Below are 21,066 nucleotides of genomic sequence, written 5' to 3'. Positions count from 1 at the left end.
GATCTCCTTGCTTATCCACTCCAAATGCAATAGTTTGCATCTAGCTATTCATACTGTATTAAGTGCTGTTGTAATGCACACAACAGTGAAGCTATCCCCTGATGTGTCTGTCTCTCCCAATTTACTATCAGTTCCTTGAGGACAATGGTTGTGTCTTATCCCCGGACTCAAGCAGAGTTCTTGATCCCTTACAGGTGAGGAGAGAACATCTGTCATTTTGGAAACTGTCTACCATTTCACTTTCTTTCTAAATTGGGGGGGGGGATTTATTCATTTTATGAGTCTTGATGCTGTTAAACAATCAGATTGGGCCCACGATGAAGTCACTCGTGCTAAGCCCTGCATCAGCAAACCCAAACTTAACTAAGACTGTATGCTCAATGCTCCCAGAAAAGGCAAGCCTAGGTCAGCCAGTCAGCTCTCCCCTACCCAGCACAAGTTACATGACCTGGCTCTAAGATTTCCCTTTGCTCCATATAAGGAAACTAACCCTGCTTTAACTAACCAGCAAATGCCCAGGATAACTTCTTTGTTCCTGCTCACTTTGGCCTATAACAATCTCTCACCTTGCACAACTCTTTAGAATGCCTTTCTCTCTGCTAGATTGAATGCTGCCTGATTCAGGAGTTGCTAAATAGAGCCAGTAAGATCTTTAAAGTTTATTCAGTAGAATTCTGCTTTTTAACAGTTGAAGACAGAATACACCTCCCACTCAAGAAGCAAAACCTCTGTCAATTTTATAGCCTCGGCTTTGCAGATAGGGTATGGGCATGAGGCCTGGGGTTGACCAATCAAAGGAACACTCCCCAGGGTGCACTTGACACAAAACTGCGGAGTTAGCCAAGCATCCACTGGAACATTCTGCAGAACAGCAGGAAAGCAGTGGCGGAGCCAACAAAAGATGGCTCCAAGGGTTCAGTAGGCCAGTGTTCCCTTCAGAGCTGGTTTTATGATATAATTTTTTCAGAAGTGGCCCTGGATATACTTGGGTCTTCCTTACTCTTTCCTGTTTCTCAGTCCTTTTCTCTAGCCTTCGGGTGATGCTGTGAGTCATCCAATATCCCTTTAATTAATTCCTCTTAGGTTTAACTCTGCCTGATGCATTGTTTACAACCAAAAATCCTTTTATAGGAGTTCCCATTGTGTCTCAGTGGTTAAAGAATCCGACTAGGAACCATGAAGTTGAGGGTTTGATCCCTGGCCCTCCTCAGTGGGTTAAGGATTCAGTGTTGCCATGAGCTGTGGTGTAGGTCACAGACGTGGCTTGAATCTGGCGTTGCTGTGGCTGTGGCATAGGCTGGCGACTACAGCTCTGATTAGATTCCTAGGCTGGGAACCTCCATATGCCATGGGTGCAGCCCTGAAAAAGACGACCAAAAAAAAAAATCCTTTTATACATGGTACTTTATATATGGGTATCTAGAGATAGTCCAAGACAAAATCTGAAGGGAAGTATGGATGCTGGATCTTTCTGGTAGTCCTCCTTTCTTTGATATGTCCTACCTCCATCTCTGTGCCCCCAGCCATCCTTCTCATTCTACTGGCTTCAAAGGAGCCCCTGGTTGCCTACTTTTTTATTTTTATTTTTAGGGCTGCACCTGCAGCATATGGATGTGCCCAGGCTAGGGGTCAAATTGGAGCTGTGCCTATGCCACAGCCACAGCAATGCCAGATCTGAACCTCATCTGTGACCTATGCTGCAGCTCACGGCAATGCCAGATCCTTAACCCACTGAGCAAGGCGAAGGATCAAACCCACATCCTCATGGATACTAGTTGGGTTCTTAACCCTCTGAAGCACAATGGGAACTCTGTGGCTGCCTACTTTAGAAAAGATATATTTACATGAATTTGTTATATGTGGCCATAACAAAATGTTACCTTTCTGAGAAATATTTGTATTTGCAAAGGAGTAATTCCATGGTTTATATGAACAACTCCTTAATAGCGGCATTTTGGGTGTACATCCCAAGTTAGCAGAGAGGCATTTCATAGCAGAGAAACCTTATTGGCATTCCTATACTACAAGAATAGAGGTTATCACCTAGCTGTCTACTTGCCAGGTGGATTCTGCATGTATGTGGTGCTTATTTGCATGTTAGCAGATTGGGGTTATTCTATGTGTGTTTAAAGGATAGATCTGGGCAGTAGTTTGGCAGGGATGGGCAGGTAAAGATGAGGGGACACCAACAAATTGAATTGTGTGGAAAAAAATATTTTCAGCACTGACCCTTCAAGAAATCCACGCTTCTGCCAATGGATTTGTCTTCAAGAAGTCCATCTTTCTGTCAATGATTTTCAAGTCAAATATCTCCTGCTTTTATGCATATGTCCTTTTGATAACTGCTGACCGATGGAGGCAAAAGGCAAGAAGACCACCAGAGAGTCACTCTTCTTTGGGTTGCTGACTCAGTTAACCATTCCCCAGTTTCTAAGCAGCTGAAGAGAACATATTCTGTTTTATTTCTTGACGAGACCTGCTTGTCAACCCAGGTCTCAAATTCAGCAGTGTCACAGAATTAAGAATGAAGAGACAAAGAAATGAGTGGTGATCAGGGGGCTACCGCTTTCGAGAGGCAAGAGCAACCCTCTGAGCCAAGTCATGATTTTTATTTGCTATTTTCTACTTCCTTGTATGTACAGGATCACATATAGCATTTACAATGTTACTGATCAAGGCTACAGATATACAAGGCACAGACCCTTTGTATTCATAGAAGCTATAAATGATTAACCCTCCAAAGATTATATTGTTTATGCTTAAGGCTATCATGCCCCTTCCTCCAACTCCCTTAGGGTTTTGGTCATGAGAACAAGAATGTCAATGGCTTTCCAGCAACGACATCTGCAGTATTTGGCAACTTGCTTTCAAGCAGCCACTCATACAATGTACATTTCCCATCTCACTCCCTTTCCCTGAGAGGTCTGGAAAAGTCTTATATATTTTGCAAGCCTAGATTAGCGTCATTCTTCAAGCGCCATCTAGTTTCTTGGATTCACTATGGCCTGTATACATGCATATCTGGCAAGCCTCCAACAATTTCTAGGCAAGGAGAGAGGGTAAGAAAAAGCTGGTATTTGTAGAGTTTATAAGCCACTTTCACATGTATTCTCATGTAATCCTTGTGGCACTCCTGAGATGTAGATGTTAAGTATCATTTTGCAGCTGAGGAAACTGAAGCTCCCAGAGTTAGGCGACTTCTCAGTGAAGGGAAGGGCCATCAAGAGGGAGCCAACCTCAGTCCACATGACACCTTTGCTTCCACTGAGCTTAGGGAATTTACCAAATAGGTGAGGAGACAGGGGAAAGACTTCAAATCAAAACTGACATGGAACCAAGAGAGTCCCCCCCAGCATAGGTCAGACATAGTGGCACATTTGTTGTGAATGTGTTACATTGCTTTGAATCTTCTTGGAGCTCACTGACTAACAGAGATCCATTTGAAAGTTCAACCAATATTCATTAGCCCTTCTCACAGAGTTCAGCTTCATTTTTTTTTTTTTTTTTGGCAGAGGGAGGAGGTTTCATGTAGTACATTTCATTTCTCTTTGCCTACAGTTCTGACATGAAAGTTACCCTTAATCTGCCGACTCGTTCTGATGAGATTGCTTTGGAAGTCACCCCAAAGTCACTGTGGCTAAATGGGATGTGGCTGTTAAGATAGAAATGCATTTCAGTTAATACCTCAGCTGCACTGAAGCTAAGCCAGTGCCAACCCTAATTCCTAAAGGAAAACAAATCCACAATAATCCATCTTCTAATTCTGCACAGACTGGCACAATACCAGGTCATATCAGCTGTGAGTCCTCCTTCCTTCACACCAAGGCCCAGACCTACCCCTCACCAGCACTCACTGAACCTGAGGTCAGTGAGTCACACACGTAGAAGTGTGCAGCCCAAGACAACATCGCCCATTTCCTTGGTTGATCTGAAATGCGAGCATTTATTCTGATGACAGAAATTAGCTCATTTTTTTCATTGAAAAATCACCTTGACTTGAACAGGAATCAAGGCAAGCTCAGTTTTTTTGGTTTTGTTTGTTTTCGTTTTGGCCCACAGCATGCAGAAGTTCTGGGCCAGGGATAGAACCTTGTACCACAGTAGTAACCACAGCTACGGCAGTGACAATGCTGGATCCTTAAGCCACTGAGCCGCAAGGGAACTCCATGAACTCTGTTTTAAGGGTGGCACGGAAGGCTTTGTTGTGTTAAACTTGGCTTTATCTTCTTTCTTTCTTTCTTCCTTTTCTTTTTTTTTTAGGGGATGCACCTGTGGCATATGGAAGTTTCCAGGCTAGGGGGCAAATTGGAGCTGCAGCTGGGGCCTAAGCCACAGCCATGGCAACACCAGATCTGAACCACAATGGTGACCTATGCAGCAGCTTGTGGCGATGCTGGATTTTTAACCCACTGCGTGAGGCAAGGGATCCAACCCACATCCTCACGGAGACTATGTCAGGTTCTTAACTCACTGAGCCACAATGGAAACTCCTATCTTCTTTCTTTTTGAGTATATTTAATTTTAATTTTCTCCCAGCCTTTGAGGGAAGGCCTTGAAATTTACTCATTCCTACTGAGCTGGAAATAACTAATGAGAAGGTCCATTACTTTCTAGAAATATTCACATGTGGAATATTTGCCTGGTCCACACAGCCGAAAGCGTTTACTATATGGCTCTTTACAGAAAATGTTTGCCACCCCTTTAAGTAAACTGTTCAGCAGCAAGCAAGTAGCTCCAAGAAGAAAGCAGTTCAGAAGGGGAACCATATACCCTTTAAATAACAAATGTGAGGAAAGCTTTTACTTCAGTTAGCTTCACCCTTGTTAGCATATATTTAATCCCCAGACATAGAAGGCTGTAGATATCCCAGGGCAGTGGACCTAGGGGCATCTTCCCTGCAAAATACTTGCTAAGGCAGGGGGTAGGTGATCTCATCCACAGGCGGGCCAGTGTGCAATGGCTTTTGGGTGGCTTCCAAAAAGTGGTACTCTGGTGCCCGGCTGCCACCACCATTTTGACTTAAGGGCTGCATAAATAATTTTAACTTGTTATGTCCAAATCTCCTGGGGCGGGGAATGCCTTCAAGTTATCTTTTAGATAAAGGAGGCTTTTTTCAACTAATGTATTCATTAAGTCATTTGTTCCATAAACATTTGCTGAGCACCTACTATGTACTAGGTACAAGACATACAAATAAGACTGAAATACAGCCACAGTCCCTTTTTTTTCAGGGAGAAAAAAGGTTGGAGAAACAGATAATGGTTGAAAGAGTTTAAACACAGGACACAGTTTTATAATAAAGATACAAGTAAGACACCCATGGGAACTCGGAGAACACTTAGAGCTTGGGGTGGAAATGGTGGGAAGTAATGTCTCACTAGGTACTAAGTAAAGCTATTGATGAGTCATTTGGTTACACAGAATTTTGAAGAACAGTAAGATTGACACCACATAGTAGGTCCCCCAATAGTACCTGGGGATTTCAGAAAGTCCCAAGCTCTTTCTTCCTGGGCTAGTTTGCTAAGGCTGCAACAACAAAGTACCACAGACAGGGTGCCTTAAGCAGAAATCTACTTCTCACAATTCTGGAGGCTGGAAATCTAAGATCAAGGTGTCAGTGGACCTGGCATCTTCTGAGGACTCTCTCCTTGCCTTACAGATAATTGTCTTCTCCCTTCCATCTTTGTGCTAATAATTCTATTTCTTTTTTTAAATTTATCATTATTTATTTCAATTATAGCTTATTTCTACTTCTTGATTCCAGGGAAAGAGCATTGTAGGTAAAAACTGTAATTTTTTTTCTTTTCCTTTAAATGGAAAATCTATAAGACACTAAACATAAGGGCTTTGGCATCCTGCTAATAAAATGTTACATAAAAAAGAGGTGAGAGCCATTCCCAATGCTTTGAACTCAAGAGCACAGAGCATCAGGGCAGTGTCCAGCAAAGTGGTAACTGTGACAGGAGGACCAGTTGCTACTGAACAACCAGGAGGGGCAGGGAAAGAAGCCATGAACAGCGAGCCCATGATAACTGACCAGATGCGTTTCCGAGCATCTGTGAGACTGAGAACACTCTGAAATATTTGGTTAGGACTTTGCTGGGGGTCGAGATCATGCAGTGAAATAGGTTACAGCAGATTTTAGATAAAAGGATTATGGGTATTAGTTTTGAAATTATACCAATGGGAAGTAAAGTTTACAATCTGTATTCTTCCTGTTTGTAATCTTATTTTCAGATTTGTCAGTTTTGTTTGTTTGTTTGTTTTTTACTTCTTTCTCTTTATAATTGAGAAAGTATTTAGCAAGTCTACCTGGAATGGAAGAAAATATGACTATTCGCCTACTGAAAGCAGGAGAAATTGGGTAAATATCCTTTCAACGGCGTGGAAAATGTAAATCTAAGATGGCTCAGCTAGCCTCCAAGCTCAGATCTAGTCTAAATCTGAGATTTCAACCAGCTTGATTTTTCTTTTTTTTCAAAGATTTTTCTTTTTTCTATTATAGTTGATTTACCATGTTTTGTCAATTTCTGCTATATAGTAAAGTGACCCAAGTCATATGTGTGTGTGTGTGTATACATATATATATACACACACATATACGCACACACACACACTCTTTTTCTCATACTATCTTCCATCATGTTCTATCATAAATGATTGGATATAGTTCCCTGTGCTATACTGCAGGACCTCATTGCTAATCTGAAATTTTATTTATTTTTTTTTCAAAAGAAATCTTTTATTCCTGCATTTCTCAAAATTGACCAATGTGTGAATCTTTCTTAAAGGAAAAAATAAATGCTCACAGAATTCCAGCACAAAATAACCTTTTCTTTTTTTTTTTGGCCACACTTGCAGCATGCACAAGTTCTCAGGTCAAGGATCAAACCCACACCACAGCAGCAACTCGAGCCATAGCAGTGACAACGCCAAATCCTTAACCTGCTGAGCCACTAGGGAATTCCACAAACTAACATTTTTAATGTTACTTAAGTATAAACATGTATATGCTTATTGATCTTCTGTAAATACAAACCCAAAATTCATACATTAAGTACAAATAAAATAAATGAAGACTAATGAAAACTAAATTTAAAATATCAATTAAATATGATATGTAATGATTTGCAGAAGCAAAACAGATGATTTAGGTTTTGTTTTTGTTTTTTGCTTATTTTCTTGCCTCAGCACACAGCAGCTTAATGTGGGATCTTAGTTCCCAGACCAGGGGTTGAACCTGGCCCACAGCAGTGACAGCAGTGAGTCCTAACCACTGGACCACGAGGGAACTCTCAATTTTGGTTTTAATGCTAGAAAGAAGTAGCCTCTGGTACAATTCCAGATTTAGTAATTTTTATATTCCAAAAAAAAGCATTAAAGCAGCAAATGTTGGAATTTCTGTTGTGGTGCAATGGGATCAGGGGTGTCTTAGGAGCACTAGGATGCAGGTTTGATCCCTGGCCTGGCACAGTGGGTTAAGGATCCAGCATTCCCGCTGTAGCTGTAGCTTAGCCTGCAACTGCAGCTCAGATCTGATTCCTGGTCCGGAAGCCCCATATGCCACTGGGTGGCTAAAAAAAAAAAAGGCAGCAAGTGTTGGTTTTTCATAAGAAGATATTATATCACTCTTCTCACTGTCAATCACCTGTCGTCTCAAGGGAGTATGTTTACAAAGGTTATCTGTGCAGTGTATCCATTCACAAAACAAATATTTAGGATTGCTATGCTATATGCCATGTGATGACACCATTCTGCCATCTTTTTGCAGTCAAACTACAACCAAAGCTTTAGCAAAGCACTCAGCAACATCCTTGACCCTTTGCAGGGTTTGAACATAAACACAAACGTAATTTCCGGCGCTTATCAGCGCGCTGCATCTTAATTTTAAGGTAGTTATTCAGATGACCAGAATTGTCTTAAACATACTGTTTAGAATGGCAAGACAGCATAATATTTAAGACATTCATTAAGAGATCCCGTCATGGCTCAGCAGTTAACTAGTAACCATGAGGACACGGGTTTGATCCCTGGCTTCAGTCAGTGGGTTAAGGATCCAGCATTGCTGTGAATTGTGGTATATGTCACAGACGTGGCTCAGATCCTGTGTTGCAGTGTCTGTGGTGCAGGCCAGCAGCTACAGCTCCGAATGGACCCCTGGCCCGGGAACTTCCATCTGCCGTAGGTGTGGCCCTAAAAAGACAAAAGACAAAAAATAAAATAAAATAAAATATTCATTAAAAGAAAACTCTTAAATCCCTGAGGATATATCTGTGGGGCTATGCCTCATTTTGATAAAGCACTTTCAGTTTCTCACAGTCCATCAAGAGAAAGAGGCCTGTTTCCCTGAACATCTGGCATCCTTCAGGTGGGCATTGGACAGGGCCAGAAGGTGGCAGTGAACATGGAGGGTTGAACCTTCCATTTTTTTGAATCTCCAGTCTCCTTATGTTAATACATAACCCTTGGGAAATGAGAAATAGATTGTCCACTAAAAAAAAAAAAAAGTTCCTTTCTTGTGATGCTGAAATCAGTTCTCTCTTACTGACTTCTATTTCTCTTCTTATTGAGAAGTCTTTGACCCTGGCTTGGATTTTTAAAGTCGGTCATCCAAAGCACCATTTGTTAGTGGAGGAAGAACTGTTAGTTTAGTTTGAATGTGGCAATGGAAGAGTTCTGTCCTCTTGTTTTTCTACCAGAATTCACATCTGTTAACCTCTGGGGGCATCACACCAAAACCATCTGCTCAAGTGGTATTTGCTGAGGGGATTGGGAGTGAGGGTGAAAGGGACAGAGAAAAAGTAAACTAGAAAAGCTTCCTTTGGCCATTCAGGAGGCTAAGTGGCATCTGGGTTCCTTTGGTGCATGAGATCCAAATAAGAAATAGTCCTGTCTTCTCTAGACTCAAGTAAAGGTGAAAGTCAACTTTTGGGGCACTGGAGGAGGGCTATAGTTCTCTTTTATTTGTAATTTTTTGAAAGATTAAAGAAACCCTTGAGAACTTACAGGTACATAAAATTTTGGTCTTGCATAAAACAGCCACAAAAAGTGAAATATCACAGGTGGTTAATCCACATGAATAAAATCTCAAATCACCCTTGATTCAAATAGTCAACATGACCCCTGGGGTGGGGGAAAGTATTTCTACACTGATAGAAACATCACTATCTCCCCCTCCTGCAACTGAGTTCTCTCTTTGTGAGTGTATGATTAGTGTTGTAAATAATCTATTTGTTTAGATTCATGGTGCTCAACCCTGGTTGCCCATTAGGATCATTTGGGAAACTTTTGAAACATACTGCAATTAGGTCTTAATTGTGGAGATTTGGATTTAATTGGTCAAGGTTGGATTCCAGACATTGACATAGTTTGAAAGTTCCCTGAGGTGATATAATGTGCAGAAATGTTAAGGACCACTGATTTGGAGAAAAATCTGGTATTTTTCTGCAGCTACTGTAACCTAATTTCAGAAGCTAATTGTTCGAAAGAATCCATAAGGTCAAGAGAAGAGGTATTAGAAGGAAGAACCAAAAAAGTGTGATTCAGTGAAGAAAAGGAATATCAATACTAGCTTGGGTTTCTCCACTTCAGTAATCTTCACATTTGAGGTCAGATAAGTCTTTGTTGTGGGGGCTTCCCTGTGTGCACTGTAAGAACCTCAGCAGCATCCCTGGCTTCTAGGCCATTTGTAATGCCACCTCCCTGCTCTCTTGACCCCCATGTTGTGACAACCAAAAATGTCTCCTGGCATTGCCAAAGGTCTCCTAGTTTTTAAACACCCTCCCCCACCACCCCTCATTTGAGAATCATTGATTTAGACAATTAGAATGTGGATTTTCTCTTTTCTTTTATTTAATCTGATCTATCTTTCCTAAAATTAACCAGCCTAATGAGTCTTAAAACTCATAAGGAACTAGCAGAAAAGTTAACAGCTTTGCTGAAAGGTCTGGGTGGCTCTGTTTTGTTTTGCTTTTTAGGGCTGCAGGTGCCACATATGGAAGTTTCCAAGTGAGGGGTCGAATCTGAGTTACAGCTGCCAGCCTAAACCACAGCTACAGCAACACGGGATACTTAACCCTCTGAGCAGGACCAGGGATTGAACTGGCATCCTCATGAATATTAGTCAGGTTTGTTTCCGCTGAGCCACAATGGGAACTCAGGGTGACTCTGTTTAATGATAGAAATAGCCATCTTCCTGGATGCTTTGGAATTAGGGTAGCATCCAAAATGGAAGGATTTGTGTTTGTTTCTTCTTTAAAATGAGGTGTCTTAGAAGTTCCCGTCGTGGCTCAGTGGAAATAATCCGACTAGGAACCATGAGGTTGCAGGTTCGATCCCTGGCTTCATTCAGTGGGTTAAGGATCCAGTGATTAGATGCCTAGCCTGGGAACCTCCATATGCCACGGGTACAGCCCTAAAAAGCAAAAAAAAAAAAAAAAAAAAAAAAAAAAATGAGGTATCTTAAATCTTACCATAAATTTATCTTTTGGAGGGAAATAAGATATTAGATACAAAATTAGTTTTTTCAAAAATATAAACCACAATAAAACTGTACCATAGTCAAACCTGGAGAGCTTTTTGAAACAAATATTTCAGAGACACCAGAGAATAATTCTGATGCAATTTATCTTAAATTTGCTTCTTAAAGGAGCCTTAGATTTATCAAGCAGAATCAGCAATCTGTGAACTAATGTAGGGAGGAAAGCCCTAATGGAAGACCGACAGTGAAATCATTCACAGGAAGCCAAGACAAATCTCAAGGGGATTGTTAATTTCCTGCTTTCAGAATGACTTAGTTGACACCAGATACTACAGACCTTACAACAGTTACCATGGCAACAGCACTTGATTTGAGAAGTTGAAGGCTTAAAAATTAATTTGAAGCTGATGCAGTTAGGGCTAAAATCTACTTTTCTCATGGTACCCAAGGTTCTGTATATTTATATTTGCCAGTGTATATTGATCATTTCCAATGTGCCAAGCCCTGTGCTAAATTCTTTACTTGTGTTATCTCATTTAACTTTCACAATAGCCCCCAAGGTATTTAGTTTTATTATCTCCATTTTACAGTTGAGTTACTGGTGGCTGAGCTTAGAGTGTTAACTTTCCAAAAGCCACAATGCTGGAACCAGTGTTACATGTTCTTCAGTTCATAGTGCCCTAGTGTTTAATTAATTTTTTTCACAGTGCACAAAGGCCAAAAGAAAACTAACAGTTCCATTTATTTATATTTCTATTGTGACAAATTAGTAGTCATTTTAAAAACAACACATATAAATTGGGACAGAAAAATACCATGTTCTGGAGTTCCCATTGTGGCGCAGCGGAAACGAATCTGACTAGGAACCATGAGGTTGCGGGTTTGATCCCTGGCCTCATTCAGTGGGTTAAGGATCCGGCATTGCTATGAGCTGTGGTTGGTATAGGTCTCAGATGCGGCTTGATCTGGCATTGTGTGGCTGTGGTGTAGGCTGGCAGCTGTAGCTCCAATTGGACCCCTAGCCTGGTATCTTCCATATGCTGTGGGTGCGGCCCTGAAAAGCAAATAAAGAAAACCAAAAACAAAACGAAACCCAAAAAACCCCCAAAAAAACAAACAAAAAAACATGTTTTATTTCATTCTTACCACAGTCACTTACTAGTGGGATATGTGTACTCTTTGGCAGGTACAGCTTCTCAAACTTGGAGTCAAACTGGGTACCACCACCCTCATTTTCTCTTCCATGTTGAGTTTTATGTAATACTTGCCTTTTAGCTAAAAATCTAGCTTTGAAAAGATATGGCATTATTGAAAGGAGTGTGTCAATCTAATGTTGAAGCTGAGAACTATTTTGAGTTAGCTGTTTGTGCCATGTCTGACAGATGTCAAGCACTGATTGTGCTTTACTTGAAAATTTAGCAGGTGCACACAGTTTGGGAACTGCAGGTCTATTTCCCTCCACTAGGCTGTGAGACCTTTGACAGGCAGCCAAATTCTCTTCTTTATCCCTACACACTCACCCTTCACATAGGGCCTGGCAGGTAGCAGGGCATTAGTGGGTGAAAGCAGAGGCCTGAACTGCTCCTGGTTCTTGGATCCACCTCTTATTCCCAACAGAGAAGATCTGAGTCTTCAGAGTCTCCTGGAATGATTTTCTTCCCAAAGCTTATTGACTCTAGATTCCTCCTTCTAAGGATAAGCTCAACTGGCCTCCCAGGACCAAGAAACCCAGAGCCCGATGGCCAAGACCCGTTTGGTCTCACAAAGTCAAAGTCAAGCAAGCCTGTTCACACAAAGTCAAACTCTGACCCCAATGATCTACACAGCTGTCCCCAAAAGCAGCAGCTCTGACAGTCAAATGTGTACATGTTTGCCTCCAAGGCTCTGATGCAGCTCTTTTTTGGGGAATGAGAACAGGGAGGGAGGTGGGGAGGAGCATGCAATTAGGACAGAGTGACCTTCCCAGGAGTGAATGCTCTTGCATTGATTTCCACAATTGTGATACATCAGAAGATCTATCTGAATGGAGATACATACTTTCTCCATCCATCAGATTCCCACAGTCCCATTCTAGGGGTACAACTGAAAGCAATCACCATTTATTCTCCTTTGAAACAGTGTTCTTCGTTTCATCTCCTGCAGCACAGTCTCAAATGACTCTTGATATTGGTCTATTTTCTAGCCTTAGCCTTCCTTTACATCATTAATGTATATTCATAAAAAACCTATGACATTTTTTGCCCAGTAATCCCACTCCTGGATACTTATACAGATATACTCACATATTTGAGAATAACACAAATGTTAATATGTCAATTACAGCTGTATTTATAACAAAAGATTAGAAAAAAACTGAAGTGCCTTTTACTAGGAGACTATTAAAATAAATTATGACCCTTTATACACAGTACATTAGGTAGTCAGTTAAAACAGGGGTCAGCAACCTTGTTAAGGGGCACATAGAAAATATTCTAGGTTTGGCCAATCCTACATCTCTGCTGCAATTTCTCAACTCTGCCATTGTAGGGCAACAGCAGCCACAGACAGTGTGTGAATGACTGGGGGTGATTGTGTTCAAATAAAACTTCAGTTAAAAAAACACTAGCTTTTGACCTGTGGGTTGTAGTTTGCCCACCCCAATTTAAAGAAATGAGGGAAGTATGTATATACATACATCTGTATTCACTATACCACTTCTTCCTGGGTGCAAGTACGTTCCCCAGCCTCTTTCTCCTCCAGTGTTGCAGTTGTCCTGATGACTACGGTGTGACTACACACTCAGGGCCTTCCAGCTTTCTGGACACTTACACATTAGGCATGAGTCAGGGCAAGAATGGGAAACTACCTCCTCCCACAAAGGAGGGTGATGATCAGTCTCGGAAGGCCCCACTGTGAGATATTTCTGACTGACTAGGAGGTGGTGTGGGTGGGTAGGGAAGAAGGGGAGACATTTGTTGAGATTGTATCGACTGCTGCCCTCTTATTCTCCTGAAGCAGTCACCCAGTGCCCTGATACAGAGTCAGAGGACAGGGTGATGCAGCTCTCAGATGCTTGCTTTCCTGTAATGTTATGACCCTCGTGTGAGTTGCCATGACATTTTCTACATACTGGATCTGCATTCTTTAGGTCTTTTTATGTCTTTATTGGGGAATAAAGCTTGTGAAATTCAGTGTTGAAATTCTATGCATTCTTATAGATTCTCTAGGTCAGAGATCTTGGCCCCAATGACACTGACATTCAGGTTCCAAGTTGTAATAGCCAGAAACCCCTCTAGTGGATGGCCTATGGCTGCTACATGAACTGGGCCCTGAGTATAGATTTAGGCACTTAGATTCACCCTGATCTGGGGGAAAGAGAGCAAGAGAACACTGTCATAAGAATGATAAAATTACCTGATGAGGGATCAACTAAACCTTTTTTAAAAAATAAGTATAGTAGTATATATACATTAATTTATATAATTAATCCTCAATTCCTAATTTATTCCTCCCCCTCACTTTTTTTTTTTTTTTTTGGTCTTTTTAGGGCTGCACCTGTAGCAATATGTAAGTTCCCAGGCTAGGGTTTGAATTGGAGTTACAGGTGCCATCTTACACCACAGCCACAGCAGCGCCAGATCTGAGCTGTGTGTACGAACTACACCATAGCTCATGTCAATGCTGGATCCTTAATCCACTGAGTGAGGCCAGGGATCCAACCCACAACCTTATGGATACTAGTCAGGTTCACTACTGCTGAGCCACAACGGGAATTCCTCAAATAAGAACTCTTGGATTTGGAAGAGATAGATGGTCTAGCAGCATTTTGAGAATGCAAAATGGACACAGAAAGGGGAAATGACTTGCTTGAGGTCACAGAGCTACTTAGTGGAAAACAAGAGATTAGAACTTGAGTTTCTAGCTCAGTGTCTTTTTTAAGATAAGATAGAAATACCAAAGAGCATAGAGAATTTCTGAAAAAGGAAAAAGGGAGTCTGCCTTCCTTTAATTCATTGTTGAAGAGTTGTGACTTATTATTTGGGGTTGGAGGCTGAGGATTATGATCAGGGACATTCCTAGAAATGCTCATAAATTCTTTCCTTTTCCATGGACTGTGCAAAAGATACACGAAAAGGTAATTCAAGGGAACTGATTTCAGATGATCACTTTACCCAGCCTCGAAAATATCAGTTCTAAAAGTGCAGGCCAAATAAAAACAAAATTTTTTTAAAATGTAAAACGAAGATAGCCATAATGTACTTGGTTCCAAATTTGCCAACTCTGAGAATTTTCCAACTCTTTGTTGTATCTTCAGTGTGCAGGGCTTTAGAATTGGAGCACCTAGATAAGTAGCACCTACATAGTATAAGGTGATAATGATGGTGGTGATGATAAAGGGAACAATTCTTGAACACATGCTATGTGCTAATCACATAGCTAAAGTGAAATCACATTATGAAAGGCATTACATTTGTTTTCTTATGTAACCTTCTCGATAACCCTAAGACATAAATATTATTGGTACTCCCATTTTACAGATGAGAAAACTGAGGCTTGGAGCTCTCTTTGTAGAGAGACAAATGTAGTATTTACATTCAGACAGGCATGAGAGCCTGTCTACACCCTATTTTTCATGTAAATTGGAATCACAGTATTTTAGAGCTGGAAGTGATCATCTCATTCAATGCCTTTCTTGAACAGATGGAGAAACTGGCACTTGGAGAAGTGGAATGGTTTGTTTTAGGTTTCATAATTAGTGACAGATTCCAGGTTTCCATGCTTCAGAAGAATGCCCTATTCTGAATCACTGAAAAGGCTTTTCCTTTTTTTACCTCACCCCTGACAGTGCATTTTGTCAACAGATTTCCAGATCTTTATGGAAAACTGTTTAGCCAAGATTAATACAGATCAGCCACATACAAACAGGGCAAATTTTGTGGTTGTTAAAGAGTCCTCCTGGTGCCATCAACCATAAGCTGCAATCTTGACTATTTACTGAAACCTTCTATACCTCACTTTTCTCATCTGTAAAGTGGGGATAGCAACTTCGCAGCACAATGAAAACTCTGCAAACACAAGTGAGCTTGTGTTATGACCTGTTATTATAAATATGAGAAGAATGGAGTTAGAGGTCAGGGGAGAGGAGTGATCACCATACTGTGCAAGTAGTACTCTCTCTGGTTACTGAATCCAGGCGGCCACCCAGCCCCTTTTCTCTGATGCCTTTCAAATCTGTCCATACAACCCTGTCTCTAGCCTGCTCTCCACTGTCTGAGCTCCAGTCCATCAAAGCCGCCTGTCACACAACCACCAAGCATTCCCTGTCCTCACTCCAACCTTGGGTTGAGCATCACTTTCACTGGGCCTTGGTTTACTCATCACTGAAATCAGTAGCAACCATAGAGAATAAAATGTCATGAATTAATCAGAACTTTACGGGTGATTTAAGAATCTGTCAATCAGAGTTCCCATTGTGGCTCAGTGGTAACAAACCCAACTAGGATCCATGGGGATACAGGCTCGATCCTCCCTAGCCCTGCTCAGTGGGTTAAGGATCTGGCATTGCTGTGAGCTGTGGTGTAGGCCGCAGATGTGGCTCACATCTGGTGCTGCTGTGGTTGCGGTGTAGCTGCAGCTGCAATTCGACCCCTAGCCTGAGAACTTCCATATGCTGCAGGTGTGGGCCTAAAAAGAAAAAAAAGGAATGTCAGACATCATTTTTCTGGGAAATGTGCTTTCAGTTCCTAAGGAATTCCAACATAGGAATTTTTGGAATATGTAATATTCTATCTAATAATTTAGAGATATAACAATCATGCAGTTCAGGAAGGAAGATTTTCAGAGTGGAATCGAAGATCAGGGATGGACTTGGGAAGTGGGAGGAAATAGCTATTCAGCTCAGAGGCTGAATTTTGAATAAGGAAGACTGGAAGATGGAAATGTATGAGGGGCTGGGTCTTGAGCATTCTGCTGCCTTTCTGCACAATTACTCTGACGACCTACGGTGAATTCAAAGTGACAGCTGACATGATGCTGTGGCCCTGAAGGTTGTCAACCTGAAGTAGCCCAGATGCTGCTGGAGCGTGTACACGAAACTGAGATGTGCAGGGGGAGGGCCTAAGGAGGGAATATGCTCTCAGAGCCTGAGGCTGGCGAGCTCCCTCTATGCTACTCCCTCAGCTGCAGGTCTCTGATTTCTCCTCTCTCCAGTTATTGGTTAACTTAATGGTTGCTCAACCTGGCTGATGATGAGAAGCATCTGGGGGCCCAGGAGCTGTACTGGTAAATGCTTCCTGAGTGTTCCAGGGGTTACTCAGTTTTTATGACCCCTGGCTGAAATGGCTGAACTGAAGCAGAGGGTTCTGGATGTGCAGCTGTCACAGACAGATGTGACTAATGCAGAGTGAATGCAGAGGGGACTGGCTGAGCCAGCGACAAAGGGTAGGGCATGACTTCACCTGCTGTGCAGTAGGCCCTCCAGGTTAATCTGACATTGCTTAAAAATCTATTAACAAATCAGTCCTTTCAGTAAGTATATTGAACCAGGCTCCATGCTAAGCAATGGGGATGTTAGATTGAAGAAGACCTGGCCATCTTTTCAAGGCACATGCTGTCTAGCCTTCCCCCTCTCCATTGTTAAGTGCAGCTCGTCTCCTTCCCAGTCAATCTGACCTTCTTCTCTTCATCACTTCTGAGCTTTTATCCAAATAGCTCATAGAACCACCTCTCTTCCTGCTGCCCCCCTTCACTAAAACTCATTTCAGAGTCCACATCCCTTTCCCCGTGAGGTTGACTCAACCTGCAGCCCTCTGACACCTCTCTCACCCATCCCTCCTCCTCAGGGTACACTATCATCATTCCTGTTATTATTCTTCAGCATTTGCAGTTGTGCTAGTCATAGCATTGAGACAGGAAGAAAGGATATTCTTTATTTATATAGCTCTTCATCTCCCATTCTTGACCATATAAGAAGGTTGAGTGTTAAGAAATACTGTTTAGCATACAGGGCTAGATTGTGCTGCTTGGGTTCCTGCCAGTAGGTAAGAAGGAAGGGATAGGGACTGAATCCCACCTCTGCCCTTGGACCAGGCCACAAGCTCTGGTCGAATTGCCATGTCTGGTGGGGGCACCCTTTTACAATTTGTCGCCTGAAGTGGGTGCTTTTTCTAATCACACAGTTCACTACTAGGTGCTAGGGTGGAATTGAACCCACTTTCCTGTTTCTTTCTTTCTTTCTTTTTTTTTTTTAAATGGCTGTACCCACAGCATGTGGGAGTCCCCAGAACAGGGACTGAATCTGAGCCACAGCTGTGGCAATGCCAGAACCTTTAACCCACTGGCTAGGTGGGAGATCAAACCCCCACGTCTCCACAGCAACCCAAACCACTGCAGTTGGATTCTTAACCTACTGCACCACAGCACACCATGGCGTCTTTCACTTAAATCCAAAAGCATTTAAGGAAAACAATTTGAATTTACACTTTTTACTAAAAATTATGGTTCTCTAATGTAAGAATAAATGGCTCTTTCATCAGGAAAAAATGAATCCCTTTTATATTCATCGTGTACAATGTATGGGTACTAACACAGAATCAGCAATCCCACCAGATCAAGTAGTACAGAATTTTCTTGCTTAGAGGGATGGAAAGTACTGAAGGTCTGTGAAGAGTTAAGCCAGAACCTTCCGTGCTTAGATGGATAAGATGCCTATTAAAGTTCTCTCTGCTTCATTTGGGTCAACACCTTATAGAATCTTCCTGTGACCCCCAGGTACAACCCTGCCATCTAATTTGAGGGCTGAGGGCTCCCTGAGGGCTCCTCTGTAGCCGCTGGTTGAGTCTATCGCTGAGCCAATGAGTTCCATGGGGAGGTAACTGGATCAGAATCAGAAGTTTTCCCAGAGGAGTCCTCAAAGTGGCTCAGCAGGTTAAGAACCCGATTGGTATCCATGAGGACATGGGTTCAAACCCTGGCCTCACTCAGTGGATTAAGGATCCAGCATTGCCACAAGCTGCAGTACAGGTTGCAGATGCAGCTCAGATCCCACGTTGCTGTGCCTGTGTACAATATATGCAGCTCTGATTTGAGTCCTAGCCTGGGAACTTCCATATGCTGCAGGTGCAGCCCTAAGAAGAAAAAAAAAAAAGGAGAGAGGTTTTCCCAGAGAGTACCATGAACCATGAATTAAAAATAGGGACCCCAAGTGTGGGCACCTACTTACATTTATCAACCTTACTTTTGCATCCTTCATTTGGATTGAAGAGTTCTGAGGCATTGTCAGCATTCCTATAGGGTCTTTTGGTTTTCAGATACTCTCTCTTTTTTTCAGAAGTTACTGGCTATATACCAAGGGATGGGGAGAAATATATATATATATATCTTTCTGTTTTAATGATTTCTATGGCCTATTTCCACTAAATATCCCACTTCCAGCATTTACCTTCACTTTCAAAGCCAAATAATAGGGAAGAATAACACCCACCCAGGATGTTATATTTTCAAAGTTCACACACATTTTTTTTCAGTTGAGTTTCAAAGAATCTTATGACCTGGGTAGGTTTGACATTTCCCCCCATTTCAAAATTGAAATAACACCTCAATAGCTAACTGATTTGCCCAAGACCACACAGCTAGATAAAGAGGGTAGAACTATCTCTCCTGTGCACTAATCTGCTTCTTTCATCAACAGATCTAAGAGGCAAAATGGTGAGTCAGAAGAGTTCTGGGCTCGGAGACTTGCAACCCTGAAAATGACAGCTTTTTTGTTACTCTTAATATAAAAGCTACAGTTGGGGAGAGGGATGTTAGGTTTTCTATAATCCAGTGTGATGATGTGAGTTTCAGTCCTGACTCCACCATTGCCCTTGATCGTGGTACCCAATATCAACGAGCCTCATTGTCCTACCTGTAATACTTTCCTTACTAGCTTGTTTAAGGAACATGAAACAGTATAAGCAAAGGGCCTAGAACAGTTCTTGGTAGATAATAAATGAAGTATCCATTAAGAATAATATTATTCCAACATCCTCTGGTCTCTCCTTAGGAGCCTACCATTTGTCCATATGCTTATAATTCTTCTCCTAAGAAAAATTATGAAAGACTTTGAATTGGGCAACAAAAGGTTAGTTGATGTCCTGTCTAGTTCATCCATCTGGGTCTTTGGTTGTCCTTAACAAGGCTTATTTCACAGCTCTTTAGAGAGAGAAGTTGTAGAAAACCAATAATAATGCAAATATATCTCATTCTTATGATTTCTGTATGTGGCAAAGCAAATGGACTTTTTTCTAAAAAAGAATATAAATCTCTCTAAGTCAAATCCTCATTTGAGCCTACTATAACATCTTACTAGTTCCTGCCTTAATTAGTGAGTTAAATAGAATCTTTGATACATGTTTATGTCATATTTCTGTGAGAATCATGATCAGATCCTCTTTTAACAATTACCCTTTAACACTCTCTAGTGCCTGCATTCTGCTTCCTTAACTGCCACAGTTGCTCTCAGGCTCTGCAATTTCCCACTCAGCCATTCTGTCCCAGTCTCCCGACATCAACTGGTACCGCTTTAGTAGCTGCTACTCATTCTGCAAAGCTTAATAAAGTTGGTCCAATGCAGATAAAAATCACTAATAACCAAATACTGAGACATAATGGAGACTAAGATTTGGAAATTGAATTGTCATTTTGTTTGAATCCTTGAAAAGTGTAATTGCTCTGCCTGAATACCTGAAATAAAATATGTGGAGATTACGCACTTGCAGAGGGTATGTATACATAATGAGGGTCAGGCAGGAAGAAGTACTTGTTGCTCAAGATTCTACAACTTGCTAAGGAGATTTTAGGCAAGTTTCCCCTTCTCAGGAATACTGCCCCAGGCAAGAGAACATATTTAACAGAACAACAGAATGACTCTAAAGCAGAAAATCTCATCAACATGGGTAGCCTGCGAAACAGAAAAAAAAAAAAAATGTGTCCTGACTTTTCTCCTTGTGTTCTAAGTCATATTTCTATGTTTCATCAAGAAAGAAAAGGACACTCTTGGAGTTCCTGTCGTGGCTCAGTGGTTAACAAATCCGACTAGGAACCATGAGGTTGTGGGTTCGATCCCTGCCCTTGCTCAGTGGGTTAATGATCCGGCGTCGCAGACATGGCTTGGATCCTGAGTTGCTGTGGCTCTGGCCTAGGGCGGCGGCTACAGCTCCGATTCGACCCCTAGCCTGGGAACTTCCATATGCCATGGGAGCGGCCTTAGAAAAGGCAAAAAGACCAAAAAAAAAAGAGAAAAGGACACTCTAGTAACTGCATAGAAACAGCTCAGAGGACACCCCTATGACTGAACTTTAAGAGGTAAAAGTTAAGTCTCAAAAAATAAGGTGTCTTGCCTAGGGAATGAATCATAGTCTGAGAATTTATACATCTTGGATAAAGAGTGCTAAAGGAATTTCATTTTTATAGATGTTCAGAAAGATATGGAAAATAGAAATCTTTGAAGCCACATGAAGTAGCAACAAGTTCCAAATATGCTATGCTATTCATTCATTCACTGAGCTTTCTTTGACACCAATGGTTTAATGGATGGGGGATCTTACACATCTGAAGCAAGGTCCTGT

At 41.6% G+C, this 21,066-nt stretch overlaps 1 protein-coding gene across 11 annotated transcripts in view; it reads right to left on the bottom strand.

Annotated features, from left to right (window-relative positions):
- ARHGAP11A (Rho GTPase activating protein 11A) overlaps positions 1-21,066 on the bottom strand; it is a 144,212-nt gene that overhangs the window by 72,737 nt on the left and 50,409 nt on the right. Inside the window, exons 2-3 of one of the 11 annotated variants that reach the window (XM_084975354.1) lie at positions 3,577-3,652; positions 2,230-2,438 (exon numbers count right to left, since the gene is read on the bottom strand). The exons of the other annotated variants lie outside the window; for them this stretch is intronic. The gene's annotated coding sequence lies outside the window, so the exon portion shown is untranslated. The remainder of the gene's footprint in view (positions 1-2,229; positions 2,439-3,576; positions 3,653-21,066) is intronic. 11 annotated transcript variants of the gene reach the window in all.

This window comes from Sus scrofa, chromosome 1 (assembly GCF_054392235.1).
Source record: "Sus scrofa isolate SSC_HxYL_T2T_F1_AM1 chromosome 1, Sscrofa_HxYL_maternal_Yorkshire_Landrace_v2.0, whole genome shotgun sequence".
Lineage (NCBI taxonomy): Eukaryota > Metazoa > Chordata > Mammalia > Artiodactyla > Suidae > Sus > Sus scrofa.
This window is presented reverse-complemented; position numbering and strand designations above follow the sequence as displayed.